Genomic DNA, 24,746 nt, shown 5'->3' with positions numbered 1-24,746 from the left:
AATGTAGAAGGCTTGTTTGCCTTTGCTGGTCTCTTTCTGAGAGCATAGTGAAGAGTTTTCCTTTGACATTATTGCCTCCCCCAATTATGCTTTGATATTTGGAAATTCTTGATTATAGAGGTATAATTTGTGTGGCACTGAACCACTAGAACAATATCCTTGACATCACAGTTCTGCCATAATCATTTTTGTACCTCTGGAATTTATTGGTTACCCACTGATGAGATAATAGCATGCACACCAGATTTAATTGTGACTATTCTTTCTTCAGTGCCAGTGTAGTATTATGCTTTTTCATCACTTCTTGCCAAGGCCATGGTCTGCTTACTTCTGCCATTATTGAATAAGATTATTCCAAACCAACTGAACATGGAGCTGTTTTCCAACGGCTGGCAAAAGAAAGTGCCACTAATTCAGATCATGTAGAGCAGCTCTGGGAGACTAGAGAGAAATAAACTGATCTGTTAGAGTGATTGTGGCGTCTTGACTTAACTTCATACACCGCAAAAGCTCACTTGGAAAGTTAACAGGGCAGGAAAATTATTAGTGTGGCTCAATATCCTAGTGACCATTATTCTCCTATATTTGATATTAGCAATAGGGTGGGCTTATCCATGTAAAAGGTGCAATAAATACAGCCTTGAATGAATAAATAAATGAGGTAATTTCTAAAGTGTGACAGCTGTTCCAAGGAATGTCCCGGCACTGACAGAAGAAGCAAAGTAACACACAGTGGCCCTGATTCTAAGCTTGGCGGGCGGCAGTAGCCGCCCGCCAAGCGGGAACCGCCAGAAGACCGTACCGCGGTCAAAAGACCGCGGCGGTCATTCTGGGTTTCCCACTGGGCTGGCGGGCGACCGCCGAAAGTACGCCCTCCAGCCCAGCGGGAAACACCCTTCCCACGAGGACGCCGGCTCAGAATGGAGCCGGCGGAGTGGGAAGGTGCGACGGGTGAAGTTGCACCCGTCGCGAATTTCAGTGTCTGCAAAGCAGACACTGAAATTCTTTGTGGGGCCCTCTTACGGGGGCCCCTGCAGTGCCCATGCCATTGGCCATTGGGGGGCCCCACGGCACCCCATACCACCATCCTGTTCCTGGCGGGCGAACCGCCAGGAACAGGATGGCGGTATGGGGTGTCAGAATCCCCATGGCGGATTCCCATGGGCAGCGGAAATTCGGCGGTACACCGCCGGCTTTCCGCTTCTGGCCGCGGCTGTACCGCCGCGGTCAGAATGCCCGGCGGAGCACCGCCAGCCTGTTGGCGGTGCTACCGCCAACCTCCGCAGAATGACCCCCAGTGACAGGTTAATATGCTGAAAAAAGCCTGGTTTTCAGCAGTTCTCTAAAATACAACTCATTACAAATATGGCACGGTACCCAAGACAGGTGGTTACTGTCCTTGGCCGCCAGGAAGGGAAGGGAACTATCTCCTGAGAATGCCTATTCCTTGGTATCTGAAACAATTGACCATCAGATAGTCTCAAGGTTCTGAATGGAATATAGTGCTGAAACTCTACCGATTGATATTTAGGACCAGAGTTGTAGAAAGATCTGTGAGTCTAAAAAGAGCTTTAAATCTGGTCCTATTTTAAACTGGTAGCCAGTGGAGCTGTTTAAGGTGGAGGTGTGCCATTGCACCCTGAGTTATTGTAAGGATTAGCATCCTGAACTATTTGAAGATGATTACTTAAGGAGATTAATAAAACAGAATCCTTCAATGAATATAGTGATTTATATTCCAAGAAGGGTACCCCAAATGATAGGACCCTAGATGTGTTTGCTCCCCTGTATAAAGTAGTATGGAAATGCAATGCCCAGTAACAGACCAAGAGGTATGCTCAGCTATCCATACAGTAGCAAGGGTTAAAGCACCAAGATCAAATAGCTTGCTGTTTGAATTTTATGTGACTTATGAGGACCTACTGACACGCAGACTGGACCAATTAGACACAGCCCAATTGGAAGTGGATATGTTCCTATTACAAAAATGGAGTTTAGTGACTTCGATACTCAAACTTCTCTAATACGACCTCATACCAGATGCTATCAATTCTAAATATTGATTACAAAATTCTCATGAAAATTCTGACTGACAGGCTCCTTGCCAAATGCTAAACCTTTTTCAGAAAGACAATCCCAAGAAGGAATACCTCTTTAACTATCAGAAGGTTGTAGTACGTTTTAGAAAATGACCCATGTCGATGACCCCATTCTGGCTGCCTAGCTTTAGACCATGAGCATGTTTTTGATGCACTTAACTGGAAATATATGTCCAGGCTCTATTGTTTTTACTGGTGATTGAGCCTTTGGCGGCCTGGTTGCTTGCCTAAGGGGGTAGACTGGGGCATCCATATGACTGTAGAAACAGGTATCCTATCCCTATTTGCTGATTATAGGCTCCTCAGTTTTAGGGGCATTGAGGCTGACTTGATTCCAATTGCAAATACTCCTAATGTTTTCAAAGGTGTCTCTGGACAACAGTCATTTGCACTTTTCCTCTCTGCAAAAGACTCTTCCAGTGACAGCTGATTTAGGAAAGGATACATTACATTGTGGAACACACATTCTGATATTTAGGGGATCAATGTCTATGATGATGAAATAGATGTAATAGAGGGTACCCAAGAGACAGCTGTTTGAACCCACAATCAATCAATCAATCAATCAAGGATTTATAGAGCGCACTAATCACCCGTTAGGGTCTCAAGGCGCTGGGGGGGAGCTACTGGTCGTAGAGCCATGTCTTGAGGCATTTCCTGAATGTCAAGAGGTCTTGTGTCTGGTGAAGGTGGAGCGGTAGGGAGTTCCAGGTCTTGGCGGCTAGGTGAGAGAAGGATCTTCCTCCAGCGGTGGTGCGGCGGATGCGGGGGATGGAGGCGAGGGCGAGGCTGGCGGAGCGAAGATTGCGGGTGGGGGTGTGGAAGGTGAGTCTGTTGTTGAGGAAGGCTGGGCCTGTGTTGTGGAGGGCCTTGTGTGCGTGGATCAGGAGTTTGAAGGTGATCCTCTTTGATACTGGTAGCCAGTGAAGGTCTCTGAGGTGGGGGGAAATGTGGTCACGGCGTGGGATGTCCAGAATGAGGCGGGCGGATGCGTTCTGGATTCTTTGCCGGTTTGTTAGGAGTTTGGTTGTTATTCCTGCATATAGGGCGTTTCCGTAGTCCAATTGGCTGCTGACCAGGGCGTGGATGACAGTTTTCCTGGTTTCGACGGGAATCCACTTGAAGATTTTGCAGAGCATGCAGAGAGTGTTGTAGCAGGAAGAGGAGATGGCATTGACCTGCTGAGTCATGCTGAGTGTGGAGTCCAAGTTGAAGACTAGGTTGCGTGCGTGGGTGGTGGGTCAGGGCGCGGTTCCTACGGAGATGGGCCACCAGGAGTCATTCCAAGTTGAGGGGTTGGTGCCAAAGATGAGGATTTCTGTCTTGTCTGTGTTTAACTTGAGGTGGCTTGATTCCATCCAGCTGGCGATGGCGTGAAGTCCGTTGTGGAGGTTGTTCTTTGCAGTTGAAGGGTCTTTCGTGAGGGAGAGGATGAGCTGAGTGTCGTCTGCATAGGAAACTATGTTGATGTGGTGGGTTTGTGCGATGTTGGCGAGGGGGGCCATGTAAACGTTGAAGAGTGTGGGGCTGAGTGAAGATCCTTGGTGAACGCCACAGATGATTCTGGAGGCTTTTGACAGGAACGGTGGGAGGCGGACTCTCTGGGTTCTGCCTGAGAGAAATGACGAGATCCAGTCGAGTGCCTTGTCGCGGATTCCAGTGTTGTGGAGGCGTGTGCGGAGAGTGTGATGACATACCGTGTCGAAAGCTGCGGAGAGGTCCAGGAGGATGAGTGCTGCTGTTTCTCCTTCGTTGAGCATGGTCCTAATGTCATCTGTGGCAGCAATAAGTGCAGTCTCAGTGCTGTGGTTTCTGCGGAATCCGGATTGGGAGGTGTTGAGTACCTTGCTGTCTTCCAGGAACCGGGATAGTTGGCTGTTTACAATTTTTTTGATGACCTTGGCTGGGAAGGGGAGGAGGGAGATCGGCCGGTAGTTCTTGGGGTCGTCTGGGTCTGCCTTTGGTTTCTTTAGCAGGGCGTTGATTTCTGCGTGCTTCCATCTTTCTGGGAAGGTGGCTGACTCGAAGGAGCTGTTGATGGTTTTGGAGAGGAGGGGGGCGATGATGATGTTTGCCTTATTGAAGATATGGTGTGGGCAGGGGTCCGATGGTGATCCGGAGTGGATGGAGGCCATGGTGGTGGCGGTGTCCTCTATGTTGACGGGGGTCCAGGTGTGGAGGAGGGGGGTGTTGCTTGGAGCGTTGGGTTCTTGGGTGTTTGTAGTCAGCTGGTGGGTCTGGGGTTTGAAGCTATTGTGGGTTTCTTCTATCTTTCGACGGAAGTGGGTTGCCAGTGAGTTGCAGAACTCCTGTGATAGCGGGGGTTCGTTGGAGCAGGTCCTGGGGGTGGAGAGCTCATTGACGATGCCGAAGAGCTCTTTACTGTTGTGAGCGTTGGCTTTGATGCATTTTTTGAAGTGGGTCCTTTTGGTGGTGCGGATCAGTTGGTGATGTTTGCGTAGGGCATCCTTGAAAGCGATGTGGTTGGAGTTGGTAGGGTCAAGTTGCCAGGTTTTTTCCATTCTGCGACATAACCGTTTGGATTCCTGTAGTTCTGGGGTGAACCAGCTGGCCTTGATTCTGTGGGAGGTGTTTGGGGGGTTTTTGAGCAGTGCGAGGGTGTTGCCGCAATCTTCTATGTAGCGATGCAAGTTAGTGGTGGCTATGTTGGGGTCCGGGGTCCCAGGGGGTGGGGCCCGGGCGAGAGTGGAGATCAGTTGATCAGTTGATATTTTGCTCCATTAGCGTCGGTGGGTTGCGTGCGGTGGTGGTGAGTGACTGGTTTTTGGTATGAGAAGTGGATGCAGCGGTGGTCTGTCCAACTGAGTTCGGTGGTGTGGCTGAAAGAGACTTGGTTGCTGGCTGATAAGATGGGGTCGAGTGTGTGACCTGCGGAGTGGGTGGGTGTAGTGACGAGTTGCTTGAGGCCGAAGTTGGCGAGGTTGTCGATTAGGTTGGTGGTGTTGATATTGTTGTTATTTTCTAAGTGGAAGTTTAGGTCACCAAGGAGGACCTGAGGCAAGGGCTTGGGAGCTGATGGCGTAGGCGATGTTGTCACAGAACTGCGGTCTGGGTCCAGGGGGTCTGTAGACCAGTGTTCCTCTGAGTGTGTTGTTGGCATTGATGTGTATTTTGAAGTGGAGGTGCTCGCCGGAGTTGATGGTGTTGTGAGAGTTGGTGGAGACTCTTATGGTGTTTATGTGGACTATGGCGATTCCTCCTCCTGGTCTGTTGATTCGGTCTCTTCTGGTGATCCTGTAGTTTTCTGGTATGGCTATGGCTACTTCTGGTTCTGAGGCCGAATTCATCCAGGTTTCGGTGAGGAATGCGATGTCGGGCGAGTATGTGGTCAGGAGGTCCCAGAGTTCAATTGCATGTTTGTGGACGGAGCGGGTGTTAAGTAGGATGCATCTTAGGCGGTTGTCTGTTTTGATTTGGAGTTTGGAGGTTAGGTTGCAGGTGAAATTGCAGGCTTTGCAGGAGAAGGGTCCTTTGGTGCGCGTCGGTGTGGACTGGAAGCAGATGGAGGAGCGTCCTGGATTAAGGGCATGGAGTTCGTTGGCAGTGTAAAGGTGTTTGGTGGTGCGGGAGGCGTGTTGGCCAGGGGTCTGGCGCTGGCCACGGTCTTGGTGCAGACGGGCTTGCCTTTGGCACGCCTTCGGTGCGCCAGTGGCGCGTCTGCGCTGCGGCCGGCATAAGAGGGGAGGTGGGAGGGAGTGGCAGCTGGGAGGAGGGAGGGAAACCTCCAATGGGAGTGCGGGCGTGGGGGCAGCAGGAGTCAGGAGCGGGAAGAGCTCTGAGGAGAACCCTCAGATCACAGACCACCTTCCCAGTCACGCTGCTACTAACGGTAATGAGTCATCTAGCAATAGCCAAAATGGTGATGCTCCCTCTCTTTTTACGTTACTTCTCTATTTTAACATAACATTGGTTATACTGTGACGGGTATTTAGAGAACTTGTCTCATGTTGGCTGATTTGATCTGGTAATTTTGGTAGAAGGCGAATTGTGGTGGCTAGGCTGAATCCTTCTGTTACTGAAGGGAAACTGAGGGACATATGTATACTCTGTTTGCGCCGGATTTGCATCGTTTTTTTTAACGCAAATTCGACGCAAAACGAACTCCATATTTATACTCTGGCGTTAGACGCGTCTAGCGCCAAAGTTCATGGAGTTTGCGTCATTTTTTTGCGTGGACACCTACTTTGCGTTAATGATATGCAAGGTAGGCGTTCCCTTCTAAAAAATGACTCCGAGGCATGTGCACCGTATTTATACTCCCGGGCAAAAATGACGGCCGGGAGTGGGCGGGTCAAAAAGAATGACGTCCAGCCGCTTTTGCGTCGTTTTTTAGCGCCTGGTCAGGGCAGGCGTTAAGGGACCTGTGGGCTCGGAAGGAGCCCAGAGGTGCCCTCCCATGCCCCCAGGGACACCCCCTGCCACCCTTGCCCACCCCAGGAGGACGCCCAAGGATGGAGGGACCCATCCCAGGGAACTTAAGGTAAGTTCAGGTAAGTATTATTATTATTATTTTTTTGTGGCATAGGGGGGCCTGATTTGTGCCCCCCTACATGCCACTATGCCCAATGACCATGCCCAGGGGACATAAGTCCCCTGGGCATGGCCATTGGGCAAGGGGGCATGACTCCTGTCTTTGCTAAGACAGGAGTCATTTCAATGGGGGTTGGGAGTAAAACAAAATGGCGCAAATCGGGTTGAGGCGAAAATTTTGCCTCAGCCTGACTTGCCCCATTTTTTGATGCCCAAGCTCCATATTCCCCTACGCCGGCGCTGCCTTGTGTAAGTAATTTTTTTTGACGCACACCAGGCAGGCGTCATTGAATAAATACGGCGCCCGCATGGTGCTTCAGAATGGCGTTAGCCGGCATTAGATTTTTTGACGCACAACTGCGTTGGCGCAGTTGTGCGTCGAAAAGTATAAATATGGCCCTGAGTCTCTCTGATTTTCAAGAACATCTAGATGTTTCATTGGAGCATACCACCCACTAAGTTGTGCATTTCTCTGGTCCTAATACATTTCTGCTGCTCCACTTTTATCTCTTGTTTATTTGCATATTGCAAATCCTCCTGAATGGTGTTTAGCGATAGTCCCAGAAACATATCAAGCTTGAGAGCCACTAGTGAAGAATCATTCATTACTCTTTGTGGTACATATGGATGATGTGTTAACATTGATAGGGACTATAGAATGTTGTAAATGGGATGTTAGGTTCTAGATGTTTCATTTGGGATGACCACCCATAAAACTGTGTATTTCTCTGGTACCAACCAAATTTTCACCACTTCCACTTTTATCTCTTGTTTATTTGCATGGTGCAAACCCTTCTGAATGGTGTTTGGCAGCTAGTCCTAGAAACATGTGAACCTCAAGAGCCAGTAGTAAAGAATTGTTCAGTACTCTTTGAGCTATTTTTCTTACCCCAGAAGTGGCAGCAATAAAGCAGGATTTACCTAGAGTGTTTGAACATATATTATCTTTTCTTCCTTCAAAAGTGTATTTTACTCTGTTCTCTTGAAAGTAAATCAGGTACACTAAAGTTATCTAATACTTTTCCAGAAGGGCTATATACATTCCAGAATTCCAGAATAACCACAATAGATAGATTTACATACAATTAATAAAAAGATTGAATTTTCAGTTTTTCTGAAATTTAGCATTAATCTTGTCCTCCTGGATGTACAATGGATAAATAGCATGTAAATTATCTGCTCTTATGCTCAACACTGTTCCTTATCTGTCATTTCTAGAATTCATCTTCTGATATTCTTGAACATATCTGAAATACCTTTGAAAAACAAGAACAATACCTTTTTTTTGTTAACTCTGAAAGTTATTTACCTCCTGGGCTAGTAATTTCTGAGCAGAAGAAACATTTAGGGAGGAGAAGCAAGACGAGGGCTTCCACCTAACAAATCTGTGGAGCCCAATTAAACAATTATGTGTTATAAGTAGGTGTAATTTACTGTTTTAGTGCACCTGGCCAACCCCAGGACTTCAAGAATTTGCTAAGCTCATTTTAGTAATAGGTCATAGCAAAACTTTTGTGAATCGGGCTCTAGGTCTTTCTTTACGACAAAAAACTTTTGAAATATGTTCTTGTGTAGTTTAAGTTGTAATACTGTGAGAAAAGCTTCCCGGTGAGATAAAACACATTACCCTCTGAATAAAATGCAGAATACGTGCCTACCCTACCTACCCTAAAGCAGAATTTGCCATACGTCAGCACCACAAAGTCATACCCACAACAAACCAAGATGCAGTATTTACTGGTTGCAGAAAATTGATAGCAGTTTGTGACCAGTGTTTTCATGACCTGTAAAGCATTTTACAAACTGAACTCTATACTAATAAGCTAGTTCTTAAATTTCTGATTCTGGTTGGGTTGTAATCTTACCTACTTCTTGAATATTAATGGACCCAGTTTTCTGTAATGGAAATGGGTTCTGCATTTAGAAAAAAATGTTCACTGTTTTATATTTTTTCAGAGTTGGCAGTAGTCACCAGGACCAAACCCTTTCCCCTACAAACATTATTTTATCATTCACAAAGGGAAATGGGTCCATAGGGGAGTCTCTCCGTTTTGCAAATGGGTTACCACTTCAATTTTGGGGGTGGGTAATGTTTCAATGTTTTGCAGCTGTGTTACATTTGTAAAACACTGATACATACTATATCAATTCTGTATTTGGAAAAGATGCCTGCAACATGCTTTTTGCAAATCAGCATGCGGTCTCAGTCCCCTATTAGGAGTCAGTAAAAGTTTACTGACTCCAAAAAGTGGCATTAGTACATTAAAATAAGCATTTTGGTATTTTTAAATTCCGAATTAGATTGGTTGCAACTGTTAAAATACGTTGTGCAACTGGCTCCTACCGCTCTACAAAATTAATTCATTTGAAGTATCATATAAGGTATCATTGTTAGGTCACATGTAGTTATTTCAATTGAAAACATGCCACTGAAGACCATGTTTCTTAACATGTCATAGACCCTAGTAACAAGTATTGTACTATGAACCTACAAATGCAGGAGAGATGGGGTACTTCTACAAATACTAAATTTACAAGATTGTGGTGGTGTAAATTGAGTAATGCCAAAAATAGGTGCCCTCTGTAATGTATGTGCGAACCTGATATAAGTATAACTCAAACATACTCTAATCTGTAGCATTTAATAAAAAAAGCTTGAGTGGAGGTGATGAAAGATTTTCATAGGAGCCCTGTACTGGTGCTGCTGAATACCACGGCTGCACAGTTTTCATTTCACCTTCTGCCTCTTTCTTCCACTACTATATATTTCCCACCTTTTTTTGGCACTCTTGAGATTTCATTTGCATCCATACTTTCTTCTTTTCTCAGTGCTTTCCTATTTACTCTTCTCCCTTTTCAGCCCCTCTCTCCCTCTTGCTCTGGGTCACAATCTGATGATGAAAAGTAAGTCACAGTCCCCAATAAAGAGTGTGTATGCCTGCCAACGATTGCCACAAGTTGAGGACTGCTAATCTGGCTTTGCTTTTTGTCTTATGTTCTACAGGAGACCACACATTTCTTTCAAGAGAATGCGTTCTTTTATTGTGGCCGTGTCTGAGTGTGCTCTACTTGGTCTTTTGTCAAAGTGTGACTTGTACTTTAAGGGGATATACAGAACTGTGTTGTAAAAAGTCCCATTAGGATTACATTGGCCATAGTTTGATTGTATTTAATTCATTGATTGTCACTCAGCTACCTCCACTTGCAATCTATCACACCTCATTTGCTTTGAGTATGAACTCTTAGAATTCTAGAATGTGGTGAGGGACCCCTGAGCCTCCCATAACTCACAGATATTCATTGAGCTTGGACTGACTGTGACCTCCTTGAAGTTTTAGGGGCCCCTTGGAAGGTTGGGATCCCCCTACACAGCAGGAGCTGCAGGGGCATGTGTTACACCTCTGATTGTCCATCATCACCTGATGACTTAATTCTAAAGAAAATGCACCACAACTACACCCCATTTTAAGAAACTGTTCATTATTTTTCAAACCTTCTCAATGCTGCATACATACGTATACACATATGTTCATGGCAGACTCTTTGTTACTGGTACTGTACTGGGTCAAAACTTTGTTGGTATTGCCCCTAACCTCACCAGATTTTAATTCTGTCAGAAGTTACCATCCATGTTACTATGAAGCCAAACACTCTGAGACAAAGCTTTCTCTCTTCTTGTGTTGAAAATGAGGAAACGTTTAACAGATCTAGACCAGAATTGTGTTGGGGGCATGGAAAATGTGGAGTATTAATACATTGAAGTGCAAGGAATACCTTCTGTTCCAAAATTTAATCTGAAAAATTAGGAATTGCAAGTGAAGCTGATTTCCTCCACCAAATTTCACACGCATTGGCATTTATTACATGTTGTCCCCCACTAAATTTCAGCAGATTTGACCGGAGAAATTGCAGGGGTTAAGTGTTTACTTTAAATCTTTGAATTTCAAATCCTGCTCAAACAGGCATTTGTGCTTGGCTTGGATTTACCTTCCCCGACCTGTGATAATGGTAATGTTTTAGCAAAGCATATCAAACCATATATTACGGGCTAGTGCTATCTCCAATAAGTACATATTCTCATGGTGCAAGAAGTCACGGAAGCCTAATAGTGAGTATGCCTTTGTTAACTGAGTGTACCCTAGTGTGCATACATGTAGTTGCAGCAAATCAAAAGTTGGCTTCCTCCCATGTCTACGTTTGCACCCAGTGAAAGATATCCAACATATAATGTGCAGTGCATTGTGTGCTATTTGGAGATACAGGCACAAAAAGCGCTAAGAATTGGTTTTCTTGGCACCAATACTGCTTAAGCACATACTCTGACTTTGGGGGGTCACTTTCAAAATACTTTACAGCAAAAGCCTGAGAACAAATGTATCACGTAATGAGCTTTATCAAGAAGCCTGACTCCCAGAAATATTTTCTAACCAGGACACTGCGCTTCACCATCCTCCATCCTTCTACTGTTCACCATCCTCCATCCTTCTACAGTAGCAGTGCAGCAATTAGCAGATTTGATTATATAGCGCCTGCTCCTTTAACAACAAATGAACCAAGATGAAACAGTTATAAACAATGTTCACAAAACAGACCACTTTCTAATTTTATTCCCACCCCTTTTACAAATTCACTGTTGACAGACACAGAAAAGTGTGTAAGAAAGGACCTAATGAACCAGTTATCTATATATCAGGAATGCCACCAAGATGGCAGATGGTCGGCCAATGTATGTAATGTATGTTATTTAAAGCTAGACAAACTGAGTTATAGATTTACCAACATTTTGTGTTGTGGTTCTGCCACTTTTTTGGTGCAGCCATGATGCAAAATGCTGTCAAGATTTACAAAGCCATCAATGGTGGTTTGAATCACCTTGCATGTGGTTTGTATAAGAAATTACTCACCTCAGTACCTTGCCCTGTGCTGCATTACACTGTATCAGGTATGCGTTAAATGGGTACCAGTGCATCCATCCGTGTATTTTGACGCAACTCCAGATTTACTGAAGGGAGTAAACCTGTGTTTCACCAAAATGATATACCTACCGGCCGTAACTCAATAGTTCTCCTTTCTATGTGTGCTGAATTCAGCAGCACAGTTGGAAAGAGGAATATGCCTTGAATGATTGTTTTCATGATGGAAGGTATACCTTCAAGCCTGTTACGCATGAACTCATGCGTCATGGCGCAAGGATTTCTGCGTTGACACTAGGATAGAGCTGAATGTGACATACCTATGCAAATATGGCACAGTTCAGCTCTTTTCCTTACACAACATATCACAGCAACTTATTTTCTGAAATGCAAAGCTATCACAATGTGCAAGGTAGGTAAGCGTGGTAAATATATGCTTCTGTAGTGGTTAGAGAAATAGAGGCTAAAATGTGAACAAAGTTTGACTATCCAAGCACATGGATCATGCTGTAATCGTAAAACAATATCTGAAACTGCAAAGTGATGCTAAAGAATGACCCTTAATGCATTGAAAAGCGACCTACATGCCGTCCAATATATAGCATCTTCATCATGTCTTTTACATTTTTCCTCGAGCTTGGTTTGCTTTTACTCTTAATGGAGATAATTTGTTTGCCAACGCCATAGAGTATTTGGTGTATAGCTGTGCTATCCTCTGAGAACATACGAGAACAATACAACTCCTGTGCTCAGAACTAACTGAAAATGGATACATAGCGCTTTATAAAGCAAATAAACAATCACAAATAGAAACTTTAAGTGAAAATGATAGCACAGTTTAATCTTTTCTACTTCAGTCTCATGCCCAGTGGGGCATTTGCACATCTGCTTATCTGAATTTATGTGTACGTGAATTTATACTTGTTTTAGATTGCTACAGCCTCATGTTTTAATGTGCTTTCAGAATGAGCATTAAACTGATGTCCATGGAAGTGTATTTTGTAAACATTAACTTAGATTTCATGTGGGCCTTCGGTGGTCACTGGAGCAATAAAGACCCTATTTACCTATATCAACCAAGGATTTGAATGAGCTGCCAGAACATGAGTGCCTCTTGTTCGTGCAAGTTGTATTTTCCAAACTTTTTTGAGAGATGCGAGGGTGCATTTGAAGTAAAATAAATAGCATTGAAAGGTAGTTTTTTTGCATATTTACAAACAAATTCGCTTAATTGTCCTAAAATTTGACATAATCACGATAAAGCAAATTGTGCAAACTTTACACACCCGTAGATTTGAGACTAAACTTATGTGGACAGATTAAACATTTTCTACAAACAATATTATTAAACTTGTTTGTAAAATGTCTCATTAAAATGAAAAAAAAAAGATAGGTCAGAATTTAGACTGGATAATAGCTGATTCTTTTCATAATGCTAATTATATATTAAGGAAGAGAAAGGTAGAAGGGGAAGGGAGAATTTAGCAGTAACGATAAACACCTCAGCGCTGGCTTCAAGAAATAATAAAGAGCAAACCCTGAAATGTCTTTGTAGACGGCTGTCACAATCCCCAGACATAATGAAGGCTGAATTAAAAATGCCAGTTTCTGTGAGTGTTGATAACTCGCTCTTTTGTTGAACAAGTCAAAATGTGTCTTTTTGATGGGTTGAAATGACAGACTGAAAATGATAGAAGCGGCTAAAAAAAGGCAAGCCTGAAAAAAAAGCGAGAAAAAAGTTAGTCCATATTGCAATACTTTAAAAAATCAGACCTTGAGGAGAGGCGTCGTAGTCTTTAAAAGTAACCAGAAGGAACTAAAATAGGATGTCGTTGACCAATCAGAACCGGTGCTGCGGCCTACGCGAGGACGCCTGTGCACTAGAATGGATTCCCTCTGCACTAATTGCCAGACTGCACCACATTTTCTGGTTCAGTACCGCCGTATAATTGGTTGACAATGATGGGCAAGGATGGGGAAATGCAAGCTCGCCCGTGCAAGCAGAGGGTCGGAGATGGTTGTATAGGCGGCAGTCACTGCCTCACACTAAGTACAGGCTTAAGCATCCATCAGCTGCACTCCCTTCAGTTCCAGGGGTCTAAAGTTAAAAGGGTCCCCGAAGAAAAGGCACCGGCTGCAGGAGATACTGCAGGGCACTAATTTGATCTTGCACAACCAATACGCGCTCTGCAATTATCCGCCCTCCCCAAAAAAAAGATATCCAGTGCGACTTCCTAAGTGCTCTTTAATTGTAGTCATCGCCAGCAATTTTAGAGAGCCGTTTAAAAATTGCGATTGATAGAAAGATAAATGCGGCCTCGGATAATGAATATCGTTGACTGTGTGGAGCGTAAAAAATGTGTATCCGAAGAAGCATCCCTTAAACAGCTCAGTGGAATTCTGAGAGGAATGCCTCGGTTAAACACTCCCACCCACCCAAAAGGTGTGGTTGAACAAAACATCAAATAAAACAGAGGACACGCCTACATACATCAGGTACCCAGAGGTGTGTCACGCACAGTGGCGTGTCCTTAAAACTCGCTATCTGACTGCTACAGCAGGAAACACTCTCTAAGGCCAACTGGCAATGTTGACGTCCATTTTCTATGCGAATCAAATTCGGTATTTGTATAACTATTTCTCTCTTGTCCCTTGTATAATCTATCTGTCTGTCTGTCTATCTATCTATCTATCTATCTATCTATCTATCTATCTATCTATCTATCTATCTATCTATCTATCTATCTATCTATCTATCCATACGTGGATAGAGACAATTGTATATATAAAGTTCTAATACATAACTTTTGCTGTAAATATATAAATAAACACACACATATTCACATATACAAATACGTTTTGTAACGTCTTTTTATGTTTTGGTTAATATTTACCTATATGCAAATAAATATACAACAATGTGTGTGTTTGTAAGAGCAGTTTCAGCTCTATTTTCAGCCTGTTTAGGATCTGATGAAATGCACATTTCCCCGACTATACCTTTTTATTAGCCATTTGCCAAAACAACTTTCTTGAACAAGGGCAAACATAGAAAACACATTTTCAGTATCAACAACCAAAAGTTAACATTTGTTTTCAAATTAAGTGCTGTGTCTTGCAAGGAAGGGAACGGCTGAAAAGAGTGGAATGTGGGGAAAAAACACCCCAGGTGCACCCACCTGTACACAGACACACATTGTGGGAAACGGAGCAGAATTTATTACAATATGTGTTCAAATACTGTTGAACTTGTCACTGCAATCTCTTGTTTTGTAGACAAAATTACCACGTGAAGATGGTTTAAACTGCAACTGTGTACAGGGAGCAAACTCTTGCAGGCAGACTGTGGATGAATGGCAGACTGTTGCAACCACTGACTACACTTCAAGGAAGTACATGCGATAACTGTGGTAACTGTGGATACTTCAAGGAAGTACATGCGATAACTGTGGTAACTGTGGATACTTCAAGGAAGTACATGAGATAACTGTGGTAACTGTGGATATTTCAAGGAAGTACATGCGATAACTGTGGTAACTGTGGACACTTCAAGGAAGTACATGAGATAACTGTGGTAACTGGACACTTCAAGGAAGTACATGCATAACTGTGGTAACTGTGGATACTTCAAGGAAGTACATGAGATAACTGTGGTAACTGTGGATACTTCAAGGAAGTACATGCATAACTGTGGTAACTGTGGATACTTCAAGGAAGTACATGAGATAACTGTGGTAACTGTGGATACTTCAAGGAAGTACATGCGATAACTGTGGTAACTGTGGATACTTCAAGGAAGTACATGAGATAACTGTGGTAACTGTGGATATTTCAAGGAAGTACATGAGATAACTGTGGTAACTGTGGGTACTTCAATGAAGTGCATGCATAACTGTGGTAACTGTAGATACTTCAAGGAAGTACATGAGATAACTGTGGTAACTGTGGACACTTCAAGGAAGTACATGCATAACTGTGGTAACTGTGGGTACTTCAAGGAAGTACATGCGATAACTGTAGTAAATGTGGGCACATCAAGGAACTACATGCATAACTGTGGTAACTGTGGGCACTTCAAGGAAGTACATGCGATAACTGTGGTAACTGGACACTTCAAGGAAGTACATGCATAACTGTGGTAACTGTGGATACTTCAAGGAAGTACATGAGATAACTGTGGTAACTGTGGGTACTTCAATGAAGTGCATGCATAACTGTGGTAACTGTGGATATTTCAAGGAAGTACATGCGATAACTGTGGTAACTGTGGATACTTCAAGGAAGTACATGCATAACTGTGGTAACTGTGGATACTTCAAGGAAGTACATGAGATAACTGTGGTAACTGTGGATACTTCAAGGAAGTACATGAGATAACTGTGGTAACTGTGGATATTTCAAGGAAGTACATGCATAACTGTGGTAACTGTGGATACTTCAAGGAAGTACATGAGATAACTGTGGTAACTGTGGGTACTTCAATGAAGTGCATGCATAACTGTGGTAACTGTGGATACTTCAAGGAAGTACATGCATAACTGTGGTAACTGTGGATATTTCAAGGAAGTACATGCATAACTGTGGTAACTGTGGGTACTTCAAGGAAGTACATGAGATAACTGTGGTAACTGTGGGCACTTCAAGGAAGTACATGCATAACTGTGGTAACTGTGGATACTTCAAGGAAGTACATGCATAACTGTGGTAACTGTGGATACTTCAAGGAAGTACATGAGATAACTGTGGTAACTGTGGATATTTCAAGGAAGTACATGCATAACTGTGGTAACTGTGGATACTTCAATGAAGTACATGAGATAACTGTGGTAACTGTGGATACTTCAAGGAAGTACATGAGATAACTGTGGTAACTGTGGATATTTCAAGGAAGTACATGCATAACTGTGGTAACTGTGGATACTTCAAGGAAGTACATGAGATAACTGTGGTAACTGTGGGTACTTCAATGAAGTGCATGCATAACTGTGGTAACTGTAGATACTTCAAGGAAGTACATGCATAACTGTGGTAACTGTGGACACTTCAAGGAAGTACATGCGATAACTGTAGTAAATGTGGGCACATCAAGGAACTACATGCATAACTGTGGTAACTGTGGGCACCTCAAGGAAGTACATGCGGTAACTGTGGTAACTGTGAGGACTTCAAGGAAGTACATGGGATAACTGTGGTAACTGTGGACACTTCAAGGAAGTACATGCGATAACTGTAGTGACTGAGGGCACTTCAAGGAAGTACATGCATAACTGTGGTAACTGTGGATAGTTCAAGGAAGTACATGCATAACTGTGGACACTTCAAGGAAGTACATGCATAACTGTGGCAACTGTGGGCACTTCAAGGAAGTACATGCATAACTGTGGTAACTGTGGGCACTTCAAGGAAGTACATGCATAACTGTGGTAACTGTGGGCACTTCAAGGAAGTACATGCGATAACTGTGGTAACTGGACACTTCAAGGAAGTACAAGCATAACTGTGGTAACTGTGGATATTTCAAGGAAGTACATGCATAACTATGGTAACTGTGGACACTTCAAGGAAGTACATGCATAACTGTGGTAACTGTGGGCACCTCAAGGAAGTACATGCAGTAACTGTGGTAATTGTGAGGACTTCAAGGAAATACATGCAATAACTGTGGGCGCATCAAGGAAATACATGCGATGACTATGGGTGCTTCAAGGAAGTACATGCAATAACCGTGGACACTTCAAGGAAGTACATGCAATAACTGTGGGCACACCACGCTTGCAAAACAATTTCTGAAGCATTTCATTCAAAGCACACACACCTCTTTAGGGGCAACACCATTTAGGATTGCACGAAATGGTGTTTGCCTAACATTACAGCAAATAGCAGTAAAGAGTGCATGAGTATTGCACACCCAACAATGCTCAGTTTCATCTCAAAGTGAAACAAACTTCTAGACACCCCAAAGTTGAACTCACTATCAAGTTTAGAACACTTCAGACTTTTCTTTCACTTGCTCAAACGTTGTATCCGTTTTCTAATGCACACACTCCCATCACAACGAACTTACCAACTGGGACATGTCCCACGTTTTCAGGGCAGCTGTGGAGCTGAGCAAAACCTTCCCTTCGAGGCTCTGAATGGAGCTGTCATTTTTTGGGGCCTAGAACAGATGCGAACAAGTCCCGAGACTTCCCCAAACACCGTCCCCCACAGATGGAGCTACCGGGGTGGCAACAACACACGAAAAACTGGCCCTCACAACTGCAAGAAAGAAGAAAGCCGAAGCGTGTAATGTCTTCCCTCGGCGGCACTCGGCCCCCTCTGCTCAGGGAGGTACAAATGCACTGGCTACAGACTTTTGTCCAAAGCGGTGGTTTCTTTTTTTTTTTTAGCGGAGCAAGATTAGTTCATACAAAACTCAACAATGCAGCACTGAAAGCCATTGTTGATATTCAACATTTTTCACATAGCGGAACAGAATAGACAATACGGTATCTAGGAAACCCTGGGCTGGATTACAGACCGATGCTATCTCCTCCTTCTGCTGGCCTGTAATCCTTTTTATTACCGATCACAGGGACATAAACCAAAATCAATACCACTGCAACGCTTTCAAAAACAGAGAATGGCTACAAATTCCACTTCCTGCATGTAGCCTAAAAAGCATCAAATGTTGCCTTTCGTGTACTTATTTTAATGAAGGTTGTGCCTTCGTCCCCACTTTTACTCCTATATTGGCACATGGTTTATTTGATGCTCACCAAATAACACTTGTTGGCACTTGAAACTCTTGAATTTAACGTGAAATTTATGGATTATGCCATGCTTGAAATTTATTTGATTTATATTTTTTTTCTGAGGGTTTTAGTTGCAAAATTAACCCCTTCCTTTTAAAATGAAATATTTTCATAATAAAGTATGACGTGTTGTACCTGAAATGCAATGTGGTTCAAATCTGCACGATTTAAAATACTTACATCACTTTTTTATTAATTCCCAAGGGGAAAATCGACAAATAGCTATTTTTTTATTTTTGTGAGACTTAAATACCTTTAAATATTGCAAATATTTCCAAGTTAAATGGTGGTTTATACATCAATGACAACTATGTGTGTAGCATATTCATTTGAGCCCAATGGTGGAAGTTTGACTGTCATTTTACAGTCTGACTTCACGCTAAGATTTCCGAGCAGTCTTCTTGCTACAATCCTGTTTCCATCTTTTCCTTGAGACCTGAAATACTCTAGGTAGCCATAGAAGTGATTGTTCCTAGCAGTTCTTTTTCATCACTTCTGCAATTGACCAATTGACAACTGATTGATGGTTATCTTTCCACCTCAACAATGAGAGGAATTACCATCACTATGGCTATCTACAGTAAATGCCTCTAGAGTAAATTACACCAGTCTAAATTTCTCCTTTAGCTCACTTAGTACAACATCAACACAAAAAGTTTCTTTTTGTGCTTCCTCCTGTACTGCAGCCTTGGCCTTTCCTGTCAGCACTGAATAGGAACGTGACAGCTTCTTTAAAAAGTGGAGCATAAAGGCGCTTGAATGGGAGATGGCACGGGGCCGGCCGAAAGCTTCTCTTCTGTGAAAGTGGCTATTCTTCAGGCTGAAAAAAAATCGACATGCGAGCAAAGATAAGCTGCCAAGGCACCCTGCAAAGAACACCATCAGCGACCTTGGCATTTTATGTGTTTTATAAAAAAAAAAATCATGGTTGGCTTCGTCCTCCACCGCAGTCGGAGGATCCACTTACAAACAGAAACATGGGCAATGCAAGAATATTACAGCCACCTCTGGGAAAGTGGCAATTTGTCTTATAAATTGCTCTTGCAGAGCTGACAGGCTTCAGCAGAGATCCGGGTAAGAGAAAAGGCCACCATTGACTACCTTGGAGTAAGAGAGAGAATACTGGGTTATTTTTTCATTTATGAATGTACCACTTTTTAAGCTTTCTGCATAAGTGGCAATGCCCTACAAGTACCCATGCTGGGCCCTATGTTGTCACGGATCAAATAATTTGGGATCCTAGATACCTCTCTGATTAACAAATTGCCAGAATTTTGCTTATTGTAGGGACTATGAAGCTGATTTAGCGTTTGGCGGAGAGATACTCTGTCACAAATGTGACAGGTATCCTGCCTGCCTTATTATAAGTGCATTTGGATAGTATCCAGTTTGCCTTTTAATAACTGCATTACGATAAATGAACTTTTAAAACGGGGACGGCATGTCTGTGATGGAGACCCATCCGCCAGTCTCTAAATCAAGCCCTGTGTTTTTCACTCTCACTACCAAAAGTTCTTAACATGTTCATTTTCCTGGGCAAAACGTGTTTGGTATTTCTCAGGGTGATTATGGAAGAAGCAAAAACTCTGTGATACTGGAAATATTTGGAAGATTGGTAGGTTTCACTGGACAAGGAGTAGGTACATGCTGCAGGAGAACTGTGAGAGGGGGATACAGATAAGTATTTGGATAAACAAAAGCAAATGGCACCCAGTAAGTGACTACCACCACATACCCTTCCCTGAATGCCCTTTAGTCTGCTGCCTGAAGACCAACATTCTCAAGCATAAAAAAAATTGAGCAAGTTAGCAGGTGAACTCCATGCGTGCCTATGTAAGTATCAGGGGGATGAGCATAGCAAGGGTTTACAGTTAGATTTAGACTTTAAAGTGTTTATTACGCATCCCTTGTGTCCCCCAGGGGGCCTTGGGGCCACAGCAGAAAGTAAACTAGGCTTTAAACAGGGAATACATTAAATACATGGTCAGAGAGTGAGAAGAGTAGGCAGAGCCCATCTACCTTTTGTGGGTTATGTGAAAGAAGGGGAATGGGAGAAAATGACTTTTGAGGTTCCTGACTGTTAGAAATGTGGTCTCTGTTTGGCAGTCGGTTTGCACTCTGTCCAAGCAGAAACCCTCACTCTAGTCAGGGCAACGGAAATACACACTTAAGATAACCCCTGCTCACCCCCTTGGTGGCTTGGCCTAAGCAGTCAGACTTATCTCAAAGGCAATCTATAAATTATTTGTACCAACACACACAGTAATACAGTGAAATCACTACAAAATGGACATCACACCAGTTTAGAAAAATAGGCAATATTTATCTAAATCAAACAAGACCAAAACGACAAAAATCCAACATACACAAGGCATGATATGAATTTTCAAAAGAATAAGAGTCTTACTCAATAGAAAACAATGGAAACATTGATTTTACACAAAGTACCTGGTTTGTGTCAAAAATAAAACTACACGGGCGAGTGTGCATCGAAAAAGTAAGTGATGCGTTGATTCTCGCTAGTTAGGCCGTGCATCGTTTCTTCTTCGGGCGAGTAGGCAATGCATAATTTTTCTCTCCCACAAGAGGGCGGTGCATTGATTTCCGGACGGGCGCAGGCCTGCAAGGATTTTTGATGCCCATTGATGATGTGTGAGAAATATGGCCGCATGGTGTTGGAAAACCGGGCTGCATGGGGTTTGCGCCATCAGCTGCCGCAAGCGAGTGTTGCGTCATTTCTCCAGCCACAATGCGTTGATCTCTCAGCCACGATGCAGGTGGAGTGTCAATTTTAGCTGTGAAGAGGTGGCACGTCATTTTTCAGCCATGTTCCAGGTGGTGCATCAAAATTTTCCCAGCACGGAGTTCTGTGCGTGGATTTCATTCCTTGTTCTGCCATCTTCACCCCCTCGGGCCCCAGAGACTAGACAGGGCACCACTTGGCAGGGCAGGGGTCTCAGCGGAGAGTCCAGGTGCTGGCAGAGGAAGTCTTTGATGGCTCTAGGACTTCAAAACAGGAGACAAGCTTAATCCAAGCCCTTGGGGATTCTTCACAAGCACAAATATACCACAAAGTCCAGTCTTTGTCCTGTTTCAGGCAGAAGCAGCACCTGCAGGCCAACCGAGCAAAGCACAGTCACAGGCAAAGGGGCACTACTCCTCCTCCAGCTCTTCAGCTCTTCTCCTTGGCAGATGTTCCTCTTGAGCCCAGAAGTAATCTAAACATCTGAGGTTTTGGGTCCACTACTTATGCCCCTTTCTTCCTTTGAAGTAGGCAAACTTCAAAGGAAATTATTTGTTGTTCACAAGATCCTGCTTTGCCTAGACCTGGCTCCAGACTCACACAGGGGGTTGGATACTGCATTGTGTGAGCGCAGGGACAGCCCAATCAGGTGTAAGTGACCACTCCTCCCTCCACTCTAGCTCAGATGGCCCATCAGGATATACAGGCTACACCCCAGCTCCCTTTGTGTCACTGTCTAGAGGGGATTCACAAACAGCCCAACTGTCTGTCTGACGCAGACAGGGAATATACAAGCAGGAATGGTTTAAGCAAGAAAATGCTCACTTTCTAAAAGTGGCATTTCCAAACTGACAATTGAAAAACCAACTTTATCAAAATATGTATTTTTAAATTGTGAGTTTAGAGACACCAAACTCCAGATTTCTATCTGCCCTCAAAAGGAAACTGCGCTTAAAAGATATTTAAAGGCAGCCCCCATGTTAACCTATGAAAGAGATAGGCCTTGCAACAGTGACAACAGAATTTGCCAGTATTTCACTGTTAGGACATGTAAAACACATGAGTACATGTCCCACCTTTCACGTACACTGCACCCTGCCAATGGGGCTAATTAGGGCCTACCTTAGGGGTGCCATACATGTATAAAAATGGAAGGTTTGGGACTGGCAAGTGGATACACATGCCTGGTTGAATTGGCAGGTTACAACTGCACACACAGACACTGCAGTGACAGGTCTGAGCCATGTTTACAGGGCTAGTCGTGGGTAGCACAACCAGTGCCACAGGCCCACTTGTAGCATTTGATTTACAGGCCCTGGGCACCCTATTGCACTTTACTAGGGACTTACTAGTAAATCAAATGTGCCAATCATGGAAAAGCCAATTACACATACATTTTACACAGAAAGTACTTACACTTTAGCATTGGTCAGCAGTGGTAAAGTGCCCAGAGTACCAAAAACAGCAAAAACAGAGTCCAGCACACAGTCAAAACATGGGAAACAGCGGCAAAATAGACGGGGGAGACCACGCCAAGGATGCCAGGTCTAACACTGACCCTTAAGTGCTCAAAAAGCGATGCAACTAGTAGCTTTCCCAGCCCAGAGGAAAACAGTTCTTAGCCCCACGTCCTGTCTTGGTTGAAGCCCATGTAAGCCACTTATGAATTCTCTGATTAATGTCACTGATTTCAATCAAACCAGTCCACAATGGGGGCATCAGTGGGTTCTACGGACACAGGGAGCTGTCTTCCTCAACACCTCTAGTAAATATCATTAACACACCCCCTAGCCTACATGCTACAAACTACCTAAAGATGTGAGTGCAGCACAGGATTATTTACCTAATGGCCTAAAACGAAATGATGATGTTAATACTATCAGTGTACAGAGCACATATATTGATTGACAAAGATTGTAAAGCACTGTACACCTATAAAGGGTATACTGTCTTTACCTTGAGCATTCCCATGCTAAATGGAGTTTGCAAGAACTATAGAAAAGCGAAGTGCTCAGCTACCCATAAAAAAGCAAATAATCAAAAACAATGTAAACGATAAAGACAGCACTACTTATATCCAAATGTTCATAAGAACTCCCTCCTCACCCTGATTTAAGATATCCCTGAAGGGTTCTTAGGTGTGCAACCATCAACATTAGAGCCCCATTAATTTAATAATAAATAATGGATATAGTAGAAGAAATTGCCAACCTTGAATCCTAGAACTGTTTTTAATTACATCTCATAGCATTGAATGAGAACTGATGGACAACATAATTTGGAAGGTCAAGCCTACTCTAACACTTTAGAATTTCAGTTAATTCCCTCAATAAAACACACTGTTTTTCCAGTTTCCTTCAGATTCTTAAATGTCTAGATTACGATACCATTTTTAAAAGAACTCATTGGAAAACAATGGATTTTGGTTTTAATGGAATAATCACCTTCACTGTCGCTCACAGCACAAGTTTTGTTTCGTGGGTGGTGCATTTAAAGATGCTAATAACAATGGTGCTCCAGTAGTTGAGAAAAATATATTCTACAGTACTTTAAAGTGACATTTTAAATAAGTGGTATAATAATTTATGTTTCTTTTTCACACTGCTTAATTCCGAACCAAAATCACACTGTATTATAATCAATACTAGCCCTTAAACAGTGTTCTGTACTATTGCAAGATTTAAACTCACTCATGGCCTTGTAGACCTTTGTTGATATCCTCACCTCTATTATGCTCAACTCTAAATAGTATTTTCTCTATTTCCATTGTACTTTAGTTTACATAACCCCTAAATGTAATTCATTACCATTCAACTTTAGTATCCTCAGCGTCTCTTGATTAATTTATTAGTAAGGTCTTAATCCACTATTGCGATTTTTAATCTTATTTTTTTTAAAGATTCATTATAATCTCCACAATGAGTAAAATCATCTTCCCCTATCCCTTTTAGATGCAATACATCAAGAAATTCCACACACTAGACTTCTTTCTGTATATCCTATGTTCACTGTTTCCACCTCTAGAGAAATCGTCTGCTACCTCTAATGTTATAGCTTGTCACTAGTGCTTGCCCCCACTCCCATCCACTTCAGGTCCAGGGCATAATTGGCTAGCCCTTCTGTCCCATCCTAAGGGCATTACTATTTAAGATACTGTCTGCACTGTGACAGAGATATTACAATGCAGGATTGTGACTGTCACATTCATGCTACCCAGATTATACTCCCTATCACCAGCACAGCCAATCCTGTGCCCATGCAGGCAAGTCAAAAGCTATGACCGTATGCTCCACCTGAGTGGTGAGCTGCAGCAGGATTTGAGAATCTGTAAGATTCAAGGATCCCAGGATTTGAGGTTCTACTGCGGGATTTTAGAATCCTATTGTCTTGTATTAAAGCCACTTCCAGGTCAAATGCTTGCCTTTCCTTGATGATGAGAGGAAGCCTCTATGTGGGGTAGGCTCTTCTCATGGGTTCTCTGCTTAGGCTCACCTCTTGATCTGTGTTCCTGGTTCCCCAATCAAGATTATCTGGAAAACAGATGTTGAAAAGCAACTTTCCAGAAAGTTTTCTGTTTCTGGCATTTCTTGAAATTCCTTTGGCAGCATCACCTCAAAGACGTCCCTTGCATCCTTGGAATTATTTG

The 24,746-nt window shown here is 43.1% G+C and overlaps 1 long non-coding RNA gene across 2 annotated transcripts in view; it reads right to left on the bottom strand.

Annotated features, from left to right (window-relative positions):
* LOC138265406 (uncharacterized) overlaps positions 1 to 17,870 on the bottom strand; it is a 335,861-nt gene extending 317,991 nt beyond the window's left edge. For both annotated transcript variants that reach the window (XR_011199356.1, XR_011199357.1), the window contains exon 1: positions 17,628 to 17,870. This is a non-coding gene — a long non-coding RNA (uncharacterized lncRNA). The remainder of the gene's footprint in view (positions 1 to 17,627) is intronic.
* Between the last annotated feature and the right edge of the window lie 6,876 nt (positions 17,871 to 24,746).

This window comes from Pleurodeles waltl, chromosome 11, assembly GCF_031143425.1.
Source record: "Pleurodeles waltl isolate 20211129_DDA chromosome 11, aPleWal1.hap1.20221129, whole genome shotgun sequence".
In the NCBI taxonomy this organism is placed as follows: domain Eukaryota; kingdom Metazoa; phylum Chordata; class Amphibia; order Caudata; family Salamandridae; genus Pleurodeles; species Pleurodeles waltl.
The sequence above is the reverse complement of the archived record's forward strand: the minus strand, read 5'-3'. Positions and strand labels throughout refer to the sequence as shown.